Below are 10,305 nucleotides of genomic sequence, written 5' to 3'. Positions count from 1 at the left end.
TCCTGCGGAGGGCGCGCGTACGCGCGCATCTACAAAGGGCCCCGGCGCTTTTCATTTCGCGGATACTCGCCCTTCTTCAAATTAGGAAAAAAAAGGGGCGAGTACATCCCCCGTACTCTAGCCCACCATATCAAATTACTCCGCCCCCTTTCCACCTTTTTATCCTCCGCTCGCGCGTTCCGCTCGTACCTTCCGCCTCGACGACGGGGGTGCGCGAGAAAAAAATTCGTCCTCGCTGGGTGGTCGCGGAAATTGGAGCGGCACGGACCAGCATCCGGAACGAAGACGGTAAATGCGCTGTAACAACGTTCGTAAGCTTTCTCATGTACTCTTTGTATGGACACCGCGCTACCACTTGCAATCAAGAGATCCGCACACAAAGAGGGTGCGAGCGAATTCTCGGAAAATCCGAGTGGCTGTAACGTTACATTATATTTTTATTCGAGAGTGACTTGTAATTTTCTCTTCAGGATTCATTTCTAATTTAAACGTCTTTCCCTTTATTTCTTTCCTTTATTTTTAGGGTAAGGTATAGGTGTAAATTTCCAAAATCGTCTTTCGACGTAAAAACAATTTGTGCGCGGTAAAGAAATCACTCTTGACGTTATCTACCCTTCGAGGAAATTTGTCTTGCCGGTCATTCGTCATTCCCCGCGCGATTCGACCGTCGCTCTAACAAACCGGCCGCCACGGATTATCGCACGTCCTCGCGAAACAGATCATTCGACGGCATCGTCTCCTCCTCGCCGTCGTTATCGTCATCGCCGTGGGGTGTATCGCGGTTTTTTGTCTGGCACGACGTTGAAATTGATGATAGAGAATCCCGCGGGCCGACTCGGGTATTTCACTTTAAGAGTTTTCGGATGCGTGAATAATGCGACTGCGGGTGTGTACGCGCGCGAGTTTTCGCGCGCGTGCCTCCGCGAAAGCGATTTCTTATTTAGGGAGGCTTTTGAACTTGATGTCATTTTTTACACACACGCGTCTCTCACACTGTACGGATGCAGCGATACGACGAGCGTCGCTTTTGAAACTTTCACGGCTTTCCCCTCCTCTGCTATCGCGAGGAAGAAAGGCATATTTCTCCGTCTACCGCATGCGTTTTCCAATTTTCTCCACGCACGATGGTTGCGCCCGCGAAAAATGGGAATATCGGGAGACACGAACTCGACGTTCTACACAATCTCTTGAAAAATTGTTTGTCTACCAATACTTTGCGTCAATTTTAAACTGTCAATTTATCGTTTTGTGATAGAAACATGAATTATAACGAGACGAATGTAGAGAAGAAATGTAACAAATATATCTTGCTCTCGTCAGGTCATTGCATATTTTGATGATGCTGTTTCTTTATCATTGCGCGCTTTCGCTGAAACGTACGTTCACAGAAAATTTTTTACGGAAGGCAATACACTTTTATTGCACATATCTTTTAGAATATACATATACAAAAATTTTGTAATATAAGTTTGAATATTGTAACATATAGTTCGAATTCCTCTTTGCGTTATCTTATAAAAATTCTTGAACGATATTCAGAGAACAAGACTTATCCGTTAAATAAAGGAGGTAAGGGATCCCTTACCTTGATAAAAAGAAAATCACGATAACATGGCGCAACCACAACTATATTTTTTCGCATGTTGTAATGTAATTATATACATAATGTTATACGTTCGCGTGGCTTATGAATTTTAAATGAAATTCGGCAGAGTCTTTGTATCGCGTTCTGGTTGAAATCTGAAGAAATAAGTAGGAAGGTAATCGTCAAATAAAAGTTCGAATGTCTATAAAATATTCCTAATCGAGAGAGTATCTTCTCGAGAAGATGTAACGTGGGACGTAATGAGCAAATCCGTTTGGTCCGAAACTTCTCAGGAGACGAGAGAGAGAGAGAGAGAGAGAGAGAGAGAGAGAGAGAAAGAGAGAGGCTTAAAGCACGTCAAATGGAAGGGAGCGCTTGTGAGGAAGCTCATACAAGCTTGACACCCAGCATTATGATAATCCGGAATCGATGCTGCGTTCTACGTGCCAATTCTCTCAGACGGGAGAGAAGGAAGAGAAGGAAGCGTGAAAGCCTAGGAAAGTACATTTTATTCGCCGACGAAGCTACATCGAGATTTTATATCCAATGGGAGAAAGCATACAACGCGTAAAATGTATAAATAAGGAATATAGCGAGTCGCAATGTTATTTGCGTAGCAACACATCGCATATACGCGAGACGTTTCTCTATACATCTGTGCCCTGAAATGTAATACATGCGCAGGAACATTTTCCCGCATTGATCGATAATTCTTAATAATGTAATATCGCAAAATCTCATTTTTATCCCGGCTTATCTTATTTGGAAATAAATTTATTCGATTAAATAAAAAAATTTAAGAAAATATGAAAAATAGATTCCAGGCATTAGGTGATGTTTCTTGTTGACGATGTTTAAGACTATTCGAAAATGTCAAAAAATTTTTTAACTTGTCCTTCGACTGTCTAATGGGTCTAATGTATGCTTGCAGTCCACGGGAATGAAACGGACCGTGAGATCGAATTGGAAGGTTGCCCAGAGACGCGCCTAACGAACGTTACCCTAATAAAATCTCGCCCTCTTCCTTCCCGAAGGAAGAGAAGAGGGTCTCCTTAACTCGAACGGCGCAGCGTATGCCGGCACCATTCTCGCGCATTCAGCCTGACATTTATAATTCAAGGCACCGTCCTTTGCAGCCCAGAGAACGCCATTGCGTGCACGATGCAATACTAATTCGAGCCAAAATCTCTCTCTACTCGTATCTCCGGAATTTATTATTTTAATCATGACTCCGCACGAACTCTCGCGCACGACCACGTGGAAGCATGTAGCACCGCAAACCGTTTGTCGTTGCAATGACCGAGGCAAGGCAGCATCAGGGTTTATTCACAGCAAGTTTAAAGACGTACCGTTCGTACGACAGTCATATGTATACGGGATTTCGAGCGACAAGAATCATTGTCAGTGTACGCAATAACAATTATTTCAAATAATCTCTTCTTGGGAAATTTTTTTTCACAAAGGATCTTCTCGACTGTCGCAGAGTCGTGATTGGAAACATTTCACTTTTCGTGAAACTAAAGGCAAATCTCCGTTTCTTTCGTTATCTCTCTTTCAGAGATAGCGCTGTAATTATTTCTAAAAGTGATAAGAGATTATACGCACAGAATTGTACGGGCGAGCCGGTTTTAATACGCCGACATCTCAAGCGTTATTCTTTCCTTCTTTATGCAGATGGCACGATCTTAATCTACCCTTGTGGATCTACCTTTAAATGGCCGCGAGCGTTGCGGGCGTTTTATGAGTTTAATTTGGGACGCAGACGGTTTCTCTCCGTCGTACGGGTGTTTTGGTTCTCGCAAAATTTACCGAGACATTTAGGACGTCTCGTGTAAGGCCGAGATCGTCGTTGGCGCAGTCGCGGGATCGGTAACAGCTTGCCGAACCCGCAGTTTCGGATATCGGATTACGCGTAGGCGCGCAATTTCTCTCGGCCGGTCGCAATTAAAGTATAATTGCCGATTTCACGCGTGGTCCACGATTAAAGGGAACGACGGGTGTCGCTTCCCTTTGTCTCTCGAGTCTCGCTCGCGCACGTGATGGACTCTTCTTCCACGAACGTTTGAAGTTCCGTCAAATAAAGCTGGTCGCAGCATGACGCAACGTTGTCGGGAAAATAAAGCGAAGCACGCGCGAAATTAGGGGGAAGAACAGCTAATTTATTCGAGACCGAGGGACAGCGGGACCACCGAACTTCCAGTCGGTATCCGCGTTCTCGCGGACTCTCGTCACGAGAATGGAATAAAAATGAATGCCAAGGGGGGCGAAGAAAAAAAGAGCGAGATGTTTCGAGAGGGTGGAGGGTGGAACTTAATCCCCGAGGTCGGAGACATTTCCTTCGCGCCGTCCATCGCTGTTCAGCCACTTTCCCGCTGGTAATACCCACGGCGAGCGTCTGGGAAATTCTCCAAGTTAAGCTGCAGCAAGCTCTCCATTTTCGCCCACTCCAGAGTCTCTCAACAGGTTACCTGAGTTCCATGCAACTTCATCCCCGTTTCGCATCCTCAGCTTCGTCGTCTCGAATCGGCGCCGAAGCGGGCGGGACTTTAGAAACGAAACGTTTTATCCGTGCTAATCTTTCTCACATTTGCTTGTTGCGAAAACTGATTGGTTCGACGTAGGATATCTATTTTAAAGGTTTTTTTTTATTTATAAAATGATAGAGAACAACTTCCTATAATATTAAATTATACTTTTCGATTTCGTGAAGATATTTGACTCTCCGGAAATCCCCCAAAATATATCTTATTTGATGACGTTTTCAATTATTATTAGTATTAATTTATCACTGACATACAAACACATAAAATTATATTTCACAAATTAGTTAAGTGCAATTAATTTCCAGATACAATATATCTTTAACTTCCAAAAAATATTATAGATATAGGTATGTATAGAAAATAACTTATAAAGTATAGAAGTGTGTGTAATTGCTTTACAAAATATAAAAACCAAAACACATGCACGCATAAAATTATACGTAAAGTATATAAAAAATCTTGTTCGATTAATTTTAATAAAAATTTATACTTTATGATACATTCTCTGACATCATGATTACAAACAAACATAAACTTTTGTACATTTGTAGAGTCGATGGATACTGGCCTACCTACGATCTTCTTTTCGTTCACGTTATCTTCCTCCTCTACCTGCTCCTCTTCTTCGGACGCGCTATGGATGATCGCTATCATCGATTGAAGCAGTTTCTCGAATTCCTCAGGCTTGTCGCCATTCTGCCGAGTCGGCATCGTTTCGATGGTGTCGTCGTGCGTTGCCGATTTTTCCGAGCCGTTCGGGCTCACTACGCTATCCTCGGAATCGGACATTTTACACCCTTTTTGTAACAGCGTCTCTCGGTGATATCCCTAAAGAAACACATCAAAGACACGTCATTAAGTTTGATTTAATAAAGTCATATCAAGATATTAAGAAAAGAGCAGGGATTTATGGCCTTCAGTCTTATTGACACTACATAAATGTAATAAACACATTCAATATAATTATGTAATTTATTATGACATTTAATATGTACGGAAATTGTTATTGTATTTTTATTACGGTGTCCAATTTTTTTTCATATATCCACGCACGATGCAGAATTCAATCGTCAAGCTAGAAGTCGACGCGACACCCACGAGAATAGCTTCGGGCCCTTTTGCGCTACAATGGGAGTTGATAGATGCGATCAATGAGAATGATGCATGACGGACGATGAGAGTGGTTGGGGTAGCGAGGGGTGACGGGAAAAGAAAGGAGCTGGGACTCGCTTCGAGTGTGCGTAAGCGTGTAAAATTGAGCTATCCGCATTCATATCAGTCCTGCTTTACGACCGCGACAGTCCTCGCACAGTGCCTCAATATTCGGATATTATTCGTAGGCGGACTTCTCGTCGCTATCCTTCTCTTAAAGCGCGCCAATACCGTCGTTTGCGGCGAAAGTTAGGAATATCCTCCGATTATGCTGACATAGCTTGTCTCTCCGTAGTTACCGTGCCTCCTCTCGCGTTATCTCCTTCTTGCCGCTTACACTTGGCCGTTTCTTGGCAGATAATCTTCCACTCTTTTTTTTTACAGTAAAATGATCGCGTCATCATTTTCCACGTCGGCTACCTGCCGAGAATAAGGTCGCTGGTTTTTTTTTAACGTGTAACGTAATTTCAAAAATTTCTCATCAAGCTCAGCGAAACGTGAAAAATTTATTGTCATCGAAAATTAAGTTAATAATTTGACTAATGCTTTCTGATGTTTGTAGCCTTTTTAAATACTTCCGAGAACCTTTTTTTATCCTTATAATGCATGACATTAATTCTTTTTATCATTTTAATTTTATTAACTGTGGGACTTTAAAAAAGAAAAAAACTTAATTTTAAAGAAAAAATTCCTTGGAATTTTGAGATTTTGATACTCTACAGGGAATTAATGACTCTGTACAATCCCAATATCTATTGTAATAGTTATTTAGTTTTGTTAGAATTTCTTTTATATTTTAATAGAAATATTATCTTAACATATTGTAACGCTTTAAATTTCTTTTAAGCTTATAGTCCTATTTCGAGTAAATTTTCTTTCACGGCGAACGCTTCTATCGCGATGAAATCTCACGACTTCCGATGGCGTTTCATCACGATGTCTGTCGCGTGTGTTCTTCTTCTACTTTTTCTTAACACTTGTTGTGTCTTTCTTCGATATCTGCTGCCCCATCAAGCGACATTTTATCTTCCCGTTCTCCTGTCGTCGCGAATTCCCGTCATGTTGCGCGATAAGGCAGCAAAAAAAGAGAAAAAAGAAAAGAAAAGAAATGTCTATACACTTCGATCGAGTGGAAGACTGTGAAAATTGCGTTTCTTATGCCTTTAACTAGTATATAATATCGCACGAAGAACGAAATCACGATTACGTCTGCCCGAAGAAGTTTCCGTGTACAGAAATAGCATCGCACTTTGCGAAGTATTTATTGATTCTGGGTATGTCTATTGGGGCTTCTACCGGCTATATGAATTATTCATTAAAACTTGTTATTATTAAATCGGCGTACCTATAGCTCGCAACGTATTGCCGCCGAGTGCAAATGTTAACAATGAAAACACGTGCGCAGATGAATAATAAAAGTAATTAAAAATAACTTTATGATCACAGTTGATCGAGAATATATACGAAGATTCTGCAATTGTTTACCAAGATGAAGTGAATGCATTATCATATATGAGAACACACGTAATATTTAACACGCTAGATCTTTCGTTACACGTGGAGAGTTATCGGATATTTGCAACGCAAATTGTTAGGTGTAAACAAGTATATTTGTAATAAATTTTGTTTTCAGTTACATATTTTAATTTTTTGTATATTTAACTGATTTTTCGACTTTGTCGAAGTGCATTTATTAAGCTACATTTATTTATAGATGTATAATTGGAAGATTTGGTTTTCAGAAAAACCGACACATCTTGCTTGGAATAAAAATTATATTTCGTGAAGTTCACAGTGGACACGGTCGGCTATTATCGTACAAACACTCCCTAGCAACGGCATCGCACCATGACGACGTAAACGTTGCGCTTGTTCGAATTTTCGCAGTTCGGCCGTGTGTTACACATTATACTCCCTCAGATTTTCTTGTTCGCCAACTCAAACGTGTTTTCTACTCAGCTTTAAATTTTCACTTTTGATTATAGTGTGAAGTACCACGTCACTGTGCCTGTGTCATAGAGGCTGCAGATGAATTTCGATACAAATTATTTTACAAATCAACAGCAATATGACGTATAGAATTACATAGATTATAGATAATTACCTCTTTTTAACATGCTTCTTCGGAGAACGCGATAACGCAAATTTTATTGCCATTGAGAGATTTGAAGATTTTTTTAACTCTTTACTAATTACGATCTGGAAGTATATGTATAAAGTAACGGAACTTGATAAATTGGCACGAGGTGATAAGTAAACAATTGCAATGCACGGCAGCAATCAGGGAGACATCGATTGGAACAGCCCTATTTCTCATCTCAATAACAATATCTCTACGACCATCGGCGTTGCCCACCTTCTATAAAACACGGGTGTGGTGATCGGAGCCGTTTATCAACACGCGGAAAGGTACTCGTCGACCACTTTCTACACTCGTAACTATCCCATAATCTCGGCCATTTCGCGATCTACTCACCCCGTCTCAGTTTTCTTTCCTCGTTCGTCTTAACGCGTTGTTTTGCACCTGGCTAGGTTGTACTAATCGGGGGTTCGGTGGCGTCGCGGCGAAGGCGTCGCGGCGCCACTTGCCCACAACGCTTTCACAACACGCTCTTTCAACAAGCTACGGTGCGACCGAATTTCTCAACTCTCTTTCTGTTTCTTTGGATACATAAATTATTAAAAGAAAAATATCTTACAAAGATTATATTTAGAAGATAGTAACAAAATTCAAATCTTTCTGTTAATATCTGTCTTATTTTAAAAAAGATAATGCTCTTTGCCACTATACTCTTCAGATGTTTTTTCTTTGGATTATTTCGTTATAATGTTACATAATTATGAAGATAAGTATATAAATGTATGTACGCGCGCCGTGCTTTATATCGCCCGAAACTTCTCCCCACGATAAGAGGCTTCCCTCGTCGAGTGGCGCGAAGAGGGTCCCTTAGAATATATACCGGATCTCATCCTTCAGATTCGGCAGCGCCTAATTAAAAAGCGTATAATAGATTCGTGGATTTCTTTCGTGACGCTTTACGCGGGCCGTATATATACGTCATAAAGTTTTACGTTTTTCTCTCATACATAATTCATGTTCAGCGCGAGGAGTATATAGTCTCTCTTGGAGGAAGAGAGAGACAAAGAGAGATCGAGAGGTGAAGAGAAAGAGAGAGAAAAAAGAGAGAAAGAAAGATTTTTTCACGCAGCACCGCGTGACACGCTCGAGATAACGCGAAGATTTCTTCGTTTCCTCTCTTCCTTTCCCTTTCTTCCCGTCCTTCCTCTGTCTCCTTTTTTCTTCTTTTTTCCGGTTCTGACGTCTCTCCTTGCGAAATCACGGAGCCCACCATCCTCTCGCCCGTCCAGCCGCGAACCTCCGATGGCGGCGCCGATCTCATCGTTACACGCCGAGTAATTTCGCCAGAAAATCGCATTATAAGCGAAACATTCGGGTGCTTCGATCTTACGGTGGCTGGTATAGCAGCGGTGGCCCACTACTCGAGCGAGGTTGGAGGGTCTCCAAGATATGCCGGGGCAATAATTCAACTACGGCCACGCTCATACGGGAGGGCAACGGGAGAGCAGGCTAATTCTCACCCCGGTGTACCCACGGCGTGGGATAATAGATCGCGCAGATTAAGGGATTCTCGGGCTACGGAGTCAGACCCGGGTCTAGGCCGCTGCTCTCGTATTAGTCCTTAATAAAGAGCCACGGCAATAATTCATCTTGAGCGTCGCGCACGCGGAAAGCCCGCGCGCTCTCGAGGCGATCGTCGAAGTTAATAGATATCCCATAATACACTGACCCAAAGTTCCGCCGTTCTCCGTGGATCCGTGCAAACGTTGATTTCGGCACAAGAGAATTGCCGGAAGTTGAGCGTTAAGTGACTTAACGATGTGAATCCTGCGGCAATGGAGTACATAATCGGTGTCTCATTGCCGCTGACAGAAGCGTAATCTGTTTTCGACATCTCTCATTAAAGAAATTGATATTTAAATGCAGGAAAAAGGGGTGGATAATATAATTTTTCCTCGATCTTTTCGCAATTTTTTAATTTTATTATTGCGTAGTAAAAAAAAACCATAAATATTAACTCAATATTCAACGAAATTTGTAATAACGTTTTACAAATACGTTGGTTTACCTCCTGGAAGTCATGTATTTCCTCCATTTTTCTATACGGAGGAAAGTATTCTATTCTTTCTTGCGCTGTTATATCGACCATGATAACAGGAGCGATAAAACTACGTTGAAAATTGCAACGGCGATAATAAAAATAAAAATTTATCGCCGGTATAAAGTCAATGAGGAAGAGAGATAGTTTCGCTTCCGTCGCGGCTTCGTCGCGCACTTCCACGTGAGCATTTATGGTGAAGCAACTATACGACGGGTTATCGCATTAAAAATCTGAACGGCAAGAAAGATAAAAATCGACTTTTCCGAAGGCGACGCCCGAAAGAATTCAACATCGCGTTCTCTTCCTTCGAAACGGACGAGTTCTGCGCGCGTCCATACAATAATAACGGTATAACAATAACGCAGCAGCCTCCGGAAAGCGGATATGAATATGTATCAGATACATCTGTTGCCTCGTAACCCCCCGATGTTACCCGGCGAGCCCAGGAAAGGGTGCAGAAACAATTCAATATCAGGCCTGGAGTCCTTCTTCGCGACGTGGCGGGAGTCGCCGGGCGCGAGGCTAATTTCCAGGCTGTCGGAGATATCGGAGAATTTATCAAGATTCACGTCAGTCGCAGTTGAATGCTGCTTCTCTGCCTTATATTTAGCGCAGTCGGATCGCGCGGCTCGGTGAAGCGGATGTCGAAGCGGCCAGCGAGGATATCCTATTTCGCCTTCTTACCAGAAGGATATTCGAGAAATTTAACATTGGAATCAGCTAAATCGTAAACAACGATTGATTAATCAGTTAGGCTGATGCAATGCAGAATCAATTTCAGAAACCGGTTTTTTTTTTTCAGACAATATTATAATTGATACTCTGGCCTTATATGCTACATATG

This window comes from Temnothorax curvispinosus, unplaced genomic scaffold, assembly GCF_003070985.1.
Source record: "Temnothorax curvispinosus isolate PA1 unplaced genomic scaffold, ASM307098v1 QBEX01007135.1, whole genome shotgun sequence".
Lineage (NCBI taxonomy): Eukaryota > Metazoa > Arthropoda > Insecta > Hymenoptera > Formicidae > Temnothorax > Temnothorax curvispinosus.
This window is presented reverse-complemented; position numbering follows the sequence as displayed.